The sequence below is a fragment of the Gastrolobium bilobum genome, unplaced genomic scaffold (genome assembly GCF_033153095.1).
Source record: "Gastrolobium bilobum isolate Gb01-03AN ecotype WA unplaced genomic scaffold, APGP_CSIRO_Gbil_v1 utg281794, whole genome shotgun sequence".
In the NCBI taxonomy this organism is placed as follows: Eukaryota; Viridiplantae; Streptophyta; class Magnoliopsida; order Fabales; family Fabaceae; genus Gastrolobium; species Gastrolobium bilobum.
Genome location: NW_026898448.1, coordinates 28,241 through 39,241, shown reverse-complemented (window position 1 = coordinate 39,241; position 11,001 = coordinate 28,241). Strand labels below are relative to the sequence as shown.

Sequence of the window (11,001 nt, the reverse complement as noted above, 5' to 3'; positions counted from 1 at the left end):
ACATTCTGATTCAGTGTGGTAGCATGTATTTAGCTACAATTAAAGTTAAATTTGGCACGGTTCAAATGTGGCTAAAATAGTTTTAAATTTTTTTTAAAAAAATAGCCACACTATATTGTGGCTACTTTTTTACTTGCTGAAATTTAACGAAAACAGCATTTATTGCAACATACAAGGCATAGACAAGCAGGGAAGACAACCTTTCTAAAAACAGACCAGAGAAACTAAATATAGTTTAAAAATATAACATTAAAAAATTCAATCTCTAGTGTTATCTTTGCACGTCAAACTTGGAAACAAAGATACTAAAATATTTTGCATCTGAAGCACACAAGTGCTTTGCTATTTCATATAAAAATGACATAAGTGGATTCTTAGGAAAGATTTAGACCAAAGGAAAAGTCCTCAAATAACTAAGCTATTAATGGTATCAACTTTCATACCATTCTAAATATGTTAGCAAAATAACTTTAAGTAACTAGGGAGGAAAAATCCAATTGATAATCACAACGTTAGTAACTAATTAAGTTACAATTCTATTGATTTGTAACTATCAAATACAAAACAAAATATAAACATGGACAAATTCTTGACGATGCTTGTTCTGATGAGTGAATTGAACCTTGAAAAGAATCAACCAGTCCCCTATCTACATAATCTCTGTGGCAATCATATGTCTCAGAAGCACTAGAAACTGCACATGTAGCAGCAGACAAAAAAAAAGTGAACCAACCAACACCGACAAATTACTTAGCAAAAATTTCAAGACCATTATGTTAAAAGAATCACAATACATTCACTGACAACGTTATAAAAATAAGGAAAAGTAGAATTTTGAAATACCTCATTTCTGGCTTCAACATGATGATGGGAAGATTTGTTACATGCATTACTGCTTGTCCCAGAGACAATGCAGTTTGTAGATTGTGCATCATTCTCAGTAGAAGGGGGTGCGAACAAGATATTTTGTAGGGTAGGTTCATTAAAACAAATAATGCCAGCTTCTTCATATCTTTTACATCTTCCAAGAGTACGCTTGAGAAAAGCTAGAGCAACTTGTTTTGACACCTAGTGAACTGCAACTTTTAAATTTTTGCTTCCTCTGCATTGCCTGCCAAAATTTAAGTTAATAGAAATCTCAAGGTAATGACTTATGAAATGCCTTAACTCATTCATTCAAATAATATTACCATTTAGCAGTGACCTTAGAATTGTAACTTCACTACCCATAATTAAACAAAATTGATTAACCAGAAGAGGCTACATAAAATTTAGAGAAATTGTTTATTTGTGAGCCCTTGTCACATATAAAAGATAGTGAATATGATCATGTGACCTCCAATATCATAAAAACTAGTAAGAATTATTGGGAAAAGAAGGGAAATAGGAAAGGAGGGAGCATATGGAATGTGAACTGTGAAGTATTTCCAAATTAACCATAAAAAGTAGGGAAAGAAAAAATAAAAACCACTACATAAGTTGTTTCCAAACCTGTGGACTACTCGCATTTATGACCAAGAAAAAAATAACCAACAATACAAACTGAATTATATGTCACATCCAAAAAAAGAGACACTGATAGTTAACACCTTTCAATCTATCTAAATCTACCATAAGTTCTGAATAAGATGCATCTGTTAATAGAACTTAACTTCATCCTTTTCCTTTTGACTTAATAGCGTAATGCTAAGAAAAATACATCTATACGACTAAGCTAGTAGGAATTCAGTCCCTACACTGAATTTAAGCCTAATAAAGATATACTTGGTATTTGAGCACATAAGCTTTATGAAGCCAACCCTAGAACGTAATGGTTAGAATGTCAGAGTCAACAGTTACTGCAGAGCAACCAGATGTGTTGCTCTGCATGAGACTTCGTGCAAGGTCCAAACTATACAACCAAGTATTGAAAACAATACGAGATTTAATGATTAGAAATATGGTAAGGAAATTTGTAAATCTCAATAAAAAACAATAAAAAGGTTAGGAAAGGAAAGTTTATTACCAATCTCTTTCTGTAAGCCATTTCAATAAGTTAGTCAAATGCAACTTGTTCGACCTTCCTGCACAGTAAGCACATAAATCTTAATAAGAATCAGTAATGTCTTAAGCACACTCAAGAAATGGAAAGTCATTACTCATGAATGCCGGCAAGAAAGCAAGCAAATTAGGGCAAGATCTATATTATGAATTAAGTAGATTACAAAGAACGATCAAAAGCAAAACATGTAAAGCCTATCATTAGATCATATCGCCTCTCCACGTCCCTCCCTTCATGAATAGTTCTATCAATTTTTTCCAAGTTTTCCTTCTTCCTCGTATTCTATTAGTCAATCAAAATAAGCAACCAATCTTCATTATTTTATTTTATGGATTATTTTGCAAATTCCTCATGTTCAACTCAACTTATTGAAGAAATATATATTTAAGAAAATATTATATTACCTTTTGATATACTTCTTGCTAATCACCACCCCTTGGTTGTTTACTCTATGCCATTGAATCGAGAGAATCTACAACATATATTATACGAGACACATAAGCATACAAGGCTGAAAAATGTGGATAATTATTTTTAAAAAATAGAAAGAAGTGATGAGTTGAACATTTTATATCAACTGCAAAAGTTAAGAGATAGGATAAAGATTTGTTGTAACTATAAAGAAGTGAACATTTTATATCTCCTATGTTTTTACAAAGATGTTGTAACTATAAAGGAGAGTGATTTATTAATTCAGTTTCCACTCACGCAACCAAGCAGTGAACAAAGAACTAAGAGAGAGGATAAAGATTTGCATCTTATGTTTGGGCCAGAAAAAAAGCGGAAAATTCCAAAATACCAAGTGATGAGGATAAATAAAAGGTACAAGTTAGTGTACAAATTTAAGGTAGAGGGTAAAAATTTGCATCACAGACCACAAACTTTTCTTGTAAAAGACAATAGAGCAAATATAAAGAATAGGAAACAAATTATAAAAATAGAAACAAACCGTAAATACCTACAAAACACAAAGCAGAGCAACATTGTTATAGAGGCTAAATCTTTGGAACTCTATCTTCTTGATGCAAAAGAATGAATCTGCACTTAATTTTCAAAATATATTGTATTTAGGCCAAATTTTGAAATTCTATATTTTTTAAATTGCTATGTTCTATTATTGATGTTTAGCCCATCTTTAAGCTCTCAATATTCTTTTGTATCAAGGAATGCTTAGACAACTCATTTATTTATTGTCGAAGGTTAAAAATATAAGATATTAAACAAATTAATATAGGATCCAAAAACTCAATTATTTATATGACTCAGGCATAAAGGAAACTCATAGTTTGTCTTCCCAAAATACAACACACTCATCACATGCTTATCTTGTGTGAGCCTACAATGAATGATTATAATAACCTACATAAGGAACTTGATTAAATATTTGCACTTTTAAATCTTATATGACAGTTCAAGTATGTATATAACATAACTCGCTTATATCAAGACTTAAACACAAGGAAGGATTATTAAATCAAAGTAGACAATATATAATTGAATCCAGTACAAAGTGCATAATTATGTTTTCCTTGGCTAAGTCCTATTTTCTATTTTTTTTTTAATTTCTTCTCTGTAACAATGATATATAACAAATTATAAAAGTTAACTAAACAATAATTAAAAGTTGTATAACAAATCAAGTACCAGAGCTACAACTACAACAACTATTAAATAGCCTAACACTTTTTATAAGTTCTTAAATAACAAATACCTATTTAAAAGGTTAGGATCCTTGGAAAAGATTTTGAAGAAATCTTTCCTGGTGCATCCTCAGGAATATCGACTCAATTCTGAAAGCCAGCCTCCTCGAGTAAAAGCCTATCAATTTCCTCCTTCAACCTATTATCGTCATTGATACTATAAGAATATCTTCAATTCTCTTTTTGAACTTTTCATTTGGGGATTGGCAACAAAAGAAAATATAGATTAGGTAAATAACAGAACAAAATTTAAAATAACGATTTCTATCTTTTGCAGATGATAAAATAGCCAAAACTATTATCTCAGGAAGAGTTTTACCAAACTAGCATGGGGAATAGTTAAATGAAAAGCTTTTCAAAATTTTCAAAATGCACACACATATAAAATGGTGAAACACATCGTTCAATTACTTTAAATCCCCAAAGCAAAGCAACATTTCATAATTAAAAAAATTGTGACTATCACCAAATTGAAACTGAATTAAACAAGAAAACTTAAGCGTACCTTTCAAGTCGCAAAGAATCTGAAACTAAAATTAAAATCTCACAAAACTTAAATTGAAAATTGCAAAGAAACAAACAGATTTGGACGAACAAACACTAGAGTGAACATAGAGATTAGGGTTCAAAAAGACAAACAAGAGTAGATGATTCAAATTACAAAGTGTACATTTCAAATCTTCGCGAGCACAAAGAAACAAAAAGAATAAAAAACTAAATTACCTCTGAGATTGAGATGTGTGAGTTAGAGAAGAGAAAATGAGAAAGAGAGGTGCAACACTGCCTTCTCTTCTTCTTTTGATTTTGAAATTGAAATGATAGGTGAGAATCTATAAGAGAAACACAGCTGATAATGGATCGGTTATACAAATTTTGCTGAAAAGAAACCCTAGATTTAGAGATGCAGAGAAGAGGAAGAGAGTACCTATTATTACGAGAACCTTGAAGACGAGAGAGAGAGAGAAAAAAAAAATTAAAAAAGCAAGAGTTTAATAAATGTTAGTAATATTTTTACAAAAAAATGAGGGAAACGAAAAAGAGAGAGAGAAAGAGATTCTTCATTAGCGATTGTTTTTTATTTATATTTTTTTTATATTTGCCACATTCAATTCAAAGCTAGCTAAATCGATGTCGCTGTACGCCGATTTTTTTGTAGTGCGAGCATCTGGGAGCGGGAGGTCTCGTTGCACTCCCCTGAGCAGAAGTCCTTTTAAACTGATTTGGCGCTTTCTGAGCCGCCATTTGATTTCCCTTGCCTTTGCTCCCAAACTTCTTGTCCCTCCAGGAAGTGGAACTACTAGTTCCCTTCGTCTCAGCGATCTTGTCCCTCTTGGCCTTACTCGAGTTGCAGAAGTCCTCGATGTCTCGACACTGCTACACCAGTGTCCCGAAGTCTCTTGAAGCAGAACCAGCGAGGTAACCAGCAACATCCTCATTAAGTCCCCTACGGAACTTAGCAGCCAAGAAGATCGGAGTAGGCCTTTCCATCCGAAAGTGAGCGAACTTAACCAACTCATTAAACTTGGCCAGGTACTCATCAACAGAAAACGAGCCCTGTACCAACCTGTCGAATTCCCCCTGCTTCCTGTAAGAACCCACACTGTTAATTAAGGAAGTTAATTAATTAATTATGTGAAATTAGGAAATAATTCCATAATTGACCCTAATAATTATTATGAGGCTTAGATAATTATAGTAAGGGAGTAATAATACTGAAAGTCGCTTTTCGGACGAAAAGTGCAGATACCGGTTCTGCTACTCGGTATAAATGCGTACCGATGAAGTATCCCAGAAAATTATAGTAAGTGTGGGAATATTACTAGAATAATATATAGGACTTGTAAAACAAGTTTCAAGTCAAAATAATGAGAACTGGTGCCATAATTGATACTGACTATGGAAAAGCGCGTACCGAAAAGGTGCTGCGAAAAATATAATAAAAATATGATAAATCTTGTAAAATTGAGTAGGTCCAGAATCCTAAGTTTGGGATTAAAATGCTAAGCGTAGCAATTAATGATAATACTGTGTGTTTAATTCTTAAGTGGGTATATATATGCATTTTAGCACAAAACCCTAGGCATGTATGCATTCCTACGTGAGACTCTTTGGTGGCTGACCAGAAACACTGTTCCATTGTCTTCCTCCACCTCCTGTGAGCCAAGTTGCCATCTTTTGCTTAATTCTTCACACTTTCTCCTTGTAAACACTTGAGTGGGTGTCTTGGGACGGTGAGGTTCAGTTTTGCTGAGTTGAGGGTACTGTTTGGGGAAGAGTTTTGGGGCTGAGTTCCTTGCTTGGGTTGTTGGAGCCTTGTCTTGTTTGTGGGAGCTCCAAGTGGTCATCTTTGTGAAGATAGGACCCACCTTGTAGTGCATTTTCGTGCACCCTTGAAGTCAGTATCTTGGAGCTGACTTGTGAGCTCCAAGAGCACCTTTGGTTGGCTGTTTTGAGCTTGGGTAAGTGTTCCCAATCTTTGATCATGAGTTTTAATGATTAAAAGATATGTATTGGCATGTTTAATGAATTAAACAAGTAACCACCCTGTATATGAACCTAAAAAAGTGTAAAAATGCATGCTTGGACGTTGGAATGGGTTAAAAAACCAACCTTTGGAAGGATATCTCCTTCAACTCCTGAAGCATTCCTCACACTCGTGAATCCACACAAATGGAGTCTCCTTCCGGGTAAGGCGATTCAAAGGAAAAACCATCTTGGAGAATCCCTCAATGAACATCCTGTAATAACCAGCCAAACCCAAGAAACTCCTAACTTCTGTAACCGTCTTGGGCCTCTCCCAATCCAACATGACCTCAATCTTGTTAGGATCCAATGCAACTCCCTCATCATAAATCACATGCCCAAGGAACTTCACTGACTTGATCTAAAACTCACACTTCGAAGGCTTAGCATAAAGCTTTTTCTCCTTCAGCACTTGCAACACGATCCTCAAGTGCTCCGCATGCTCTTCCTCCATCTTTGAGTAAATCAAGATATCGTCAATGAAGATGATCACAAACCGATCCAAATAAGGCTGAAAAATACGGTTCATGTAATCCATGAACACTGCGGGCGCATTGGTGAGTCCAAACGGAATCACCAAATACTCATAGTGACCGTATCTCGAACGAAATACTGTCTTAGGGACATCCTCCGGCTTCACCCGAATCTGATGGTATCCGGATCGGAGATCAATCTTCGAGTACATGCAAGCACCCCTAAGTTGATCCAACACATCATCAATACGAGGGAGGGGATACTTGTTCTTGATTTCCACCTTGTTCAGCTGTCTGTAATCGGTGCACAATCTCATAGTCTCATCTTTCTTCTTAACAAAAATAACCGGTGCTCCCCATGAAGACACACTCGGTCGGATGAAGTCTTTCACCGAAAGATCCTCAATATGCTTCGTCAGCTCAGCTAGCTATGGTGGAGATATCCGGTATGGAGCTAAAGAAATAGGCCCCAGACCAGACAATAGGTCAATGGAGAACTCTATCTCCCTCTGTGGCGGAAACTCATGAATCTCCTCAGGAAACACCTCGAGGAATTCCCTCACCATAGGAATGCCAGTGATATTCTCCTGTGTCCCACTCACCAAACCTGCCAACATGACATATCCAAATGCCCCTGCTCTCAAGGCTCTCCTAGCCTGCAGCACTGAAATATAAGGCAAGGAACTGGCTGTGGAATCACATTGAGACATCACCACGCGCTTTGAACAACAGTCAATCATCACACAATTCTTGGATAACCAGTCCATGCCAAGGATGATCTCCAAATTAGCCATCGACAATCCTGTCAGATCTACCGAGTACTCACGGTCATCCCACTGAAACACGACATCTCGATGTCAAGCGGAGGTATCACACTTTTCTCAGGTGGCGGTGGTCACCCGCAACGGTGGAGAAAGCACAAAACTGGGCAACTCAAGCCCCGCAGCAATCGGGGGGCGATGAAAGAATGCGTAGCCTCGGAATCAAATAACACATCAACAGCAGAACCACCAACAGAAATGGTACCTCGAACAAGGTTCGGAGTTCTGTCCGACTGCTGTCTATACAAAGTGTAAACTCGACCAGTGGTAGGTGGCACAACAGGTGCCGCTGTACGCGCAGTAGGAATCATCTGCAATGGGATCGCCTGAACCGCTGCAGCTCTCGCAGTAGACGATGGACAATCTCTGGCATAGTGGTCCTCCTTGCCACAATGAAAACAAATGACCTGTTGGTGGCACACGACCCAACATGAAATTTCCCACATCCCGAACATCTAGGAGTAGGAGGTATAGCTGCACTCCCTTGAGCCGAATTCCTCTTGAACTGATTTGGCGCCTGCCTAGGCACCAACTGCTTCCCCTTACCTTTACCTCCATGCTTTCTATTTCTCTAGGAAGTGGAACCACTGGTTCCCTTAATCTCAGCTACCTTGGCCCTCTTGGCCTTGCTCACTATGCAAACCTCCTCAATGTCACGGCACTGCTGAACCAACGTGCCAAAATCTCTAGATGTAGCACCAACAATGTGATCAGTTATCTCCTCATTAAGTCCCCTATGAAACTTTGAAGCTAGAAACGTCAGGGTTGGCATAACAATACGAAAATGTGCAAATTAGGCCAGTTCATTGAACTTAGCAAGTACTCGTCCACAATCAACGAGCCTTGCACCAGTTGATCAAACTCCCCCTATTTCCTTTACTGCGCGTCATAAGGGAAATATCGCCCCAGGAAATGTAAGAACCTGCACCGTTAATTAAGGAAGTTAATAAATTAATTATGTGAAATTAGGAAATAATTCTATAATCGACCCTAATAATTATTATGAGACTCTAATAATTATAGTAAGTGAGTAATAATGCTGAAAGTCGCTTTTCTGACGAAAAGTGCAGAAATCGGTTCTGCTAGTCGGTATAAATGCGTACCGATGAAGTATCCCAGAAAATTATAATAAGTGCATGAATATTCCTAGAATAATATGTAGGACTGTGATTTCAAGTTTCAAGTTAAAATAATGAGAACTGGTGCCAGAACTGATACTGGCTATGGAAAAGCGCGTACCGGAAAGGTGCTCCGAAAAATAAAATAAAAATATGATAAATCTTAGAAAAATGAGTAGGTTCAGAATCTAAAGTTTGAGATTAAAATGCTAAGCGTAGCTATTTTCGTTAATACTGTGTGTTTAATTTTAAGTGAGCTATAAATACTCACTTTGGCCCAAAACCCTAGGCCATATGCTATTCTACGTGAGTGTCTTGAGCAGCTGACCAGACTTCCTCTGTTCTTTGGCTCCTTCCCTTGTAAACTCACAAAAGAAATCATCTTTCCTCCTTTTCTCTCTACCAAAACACTTTAGCTTGTGAGAGTTGGTCTAGTGAGAGTGTGGAGTGTCTCATTTTTGAGATTGTGGCCTCTGTGGTAAGGTGGAGTTGCTGTCTTGGAGCTGTTTACTTGGGATATGAGGTGGTGTGAGCCTTGATCATACCATTGGAGGCTCCAAGAAGTCATTTTGTTGGTGTAAGGTCTAAGCTTTGGTGTTAATTCGTGGCTTGACAAAGTCAAAACCTTGGTGTGTAGTTGGAGACCTCTTTGTTGTACCATTTTCGGAGTTGTGGTGCATTGGAGGTATACATGATCATCTTTTGTGAATTTTGATGATTTAAGCTTGTTTAAACAATTAAAAATCAAAACTTGAACCATTTGAATAAAGGAATGTGTTTCTGGGTTCATAACATGTTAATAAACATCTGTTTAAGGAGTTCTTGGACTCCAGATCGAGTTTGGATCATTGGAGGTCGATTTTACCTTTAAAACTCAGTTTTCTGCATTTTGTCGAAGAAGTATTCGAATACTTTTTGGGCAGTATTCGAATACTTCCTAGAAAAAGGCAGTAATCGAATACTTCGCGAGACAACAGCGACCTAGTTTAGTAAAATTACGATATCTTGAGCTTCAGAGCTCTAAATTGAGTGAGGTTTGGACCTATGTGAAGCTAACACATAGGGCTACAACCTTGTAAATTTCTAGATCCATTGGATAAGTGAATTTCTCTCAGTGTATGTTTGAAGTCGAGACCCTATTGCTGGAAATTCAGCTTGTTGTAGGAACTTTGCAAAATTCATAACCGGAGTTATACAACTCCGATTGAGGCATAAGATATGTCGTTGGAAAGCTTGAGATTTCTAGTTTAACATAGTAAAATCTAAGAATATTTCGTAAAGATTTGCATTGATAGTTTTAATCTGGTAGTCGAATACTCATGACAGGAGTATGGGAATACTTTTCTGGGAAGAAAAGTATTCGGATACCTTTGAAGAAGTATTCGAATACTGGAAAGTATTGGAATACAGTGAGGTTTGGTATTCGGATACTGTAGTATTCGGATACTGGGGGGAAAAGTATTCGGATACTTGGTAGTATTCGAATACTTAAATGAAAGTAATCGAATACTTTCTGGAGAGCTGGAGTATTCGAATACTACTCGTGGAGTATTTGAATACCTCCTGCAGAAACAACATAAAATGAGTTAAAATGAGTAAGAAAACCTTAATCACTTAGTCGAATCTGAACTATGATTATTGATGATTAATTATGGTATGGGCAGATTGTGATTGTGCTGTTTGTGGGCCTTGAGCTTGTGTGGACTCTTGGTATTGGATAGTTAGCTTGCAAGGTAAGCTTTCGTGTCCTCGGTTTAGCCATGTTGTGGTTCCACCATGTCCCATGGGGGTATGGTTATATGCATGCTGTGTTACATGCTTTTGATGTTTTGGAAATGCTATTGAGCTGTTATATGCTAGTGCCCTTATAATATGCATGTGGTGTTCCACCTATACGGTAAGCCTGAGTATGTGGTACATACAAGATGGTGAGGCTGTGGGTGAGGTGCAAGCGGTGTTCCTTGTACTACGTGTGGGTAATAGACGTATTCCTACATTTCTCTGGCCAGTAGAATAGTATTGACACACATGACATGAATATCTATGGCACTGCTTAATTTTGGAACTTATATTGGAAATTACTGCTTTTGAACTTATATTGCACATGTAAGTGAGCTTGGGGTGGAAGATCCTTGAAGACCTCTTGTCTTACTGAGATTTTTGGTTTAGAGATATCACCCCACGTTTGGGGAATGCTTATTTCAGGTTCAGGTAATGCGGGGTTTGAGACCTTTAGTTGCAGGAGGCCAGAGCTTAGCTGATAGATGTTATATGTTTATGCTGCTTATGCTGATATGCTGTTATGTTTGGATGTGGATCTTATTC

General features: G+C 37.1%; 1 long non-coding RNA gene across 5 annotated transcripts in view; it reads right to left on the bottom strand.

Annotated features, from left to right (window-relative positions):
• Positions 1–305: 305 nt before the first annotated feature.
• The window catches only part of LOC133316348 (uncharacterized), a 29,689-nt gene continuing 18,993 nt past the window's right edge, over positions 306–11,001 (bottom strand). Inside the window, exons 4-10 of one of the 5 annotated variants that reach the window (XR_009752196.1) lie at positions 4,667–8,480; positions 4,465–4,588; positions 3,753–3,880; positions 2,446–2,513; positions 2,006–2,063; positions 844–1,111; positions 307–694 (exon numbers count right to left, since the gene is read on the bottom strand). This is a non-coding gene — a long non-coding RNA (uncharacterized LOC133316348). Of the gene's footprint in view, positions 695–843; positions 1,112–2,005; positions 2,064–2,445; positions 2,514–3,752; positions 3,930–4,464; positions 8,481–11,001 lie in introns of all 5 variants that reach the window. The other 4 variants (XR_009752197.1, XR_009752195.1, XR_009752193.1 and 1 more) reach the window with 4 other exon arrangements.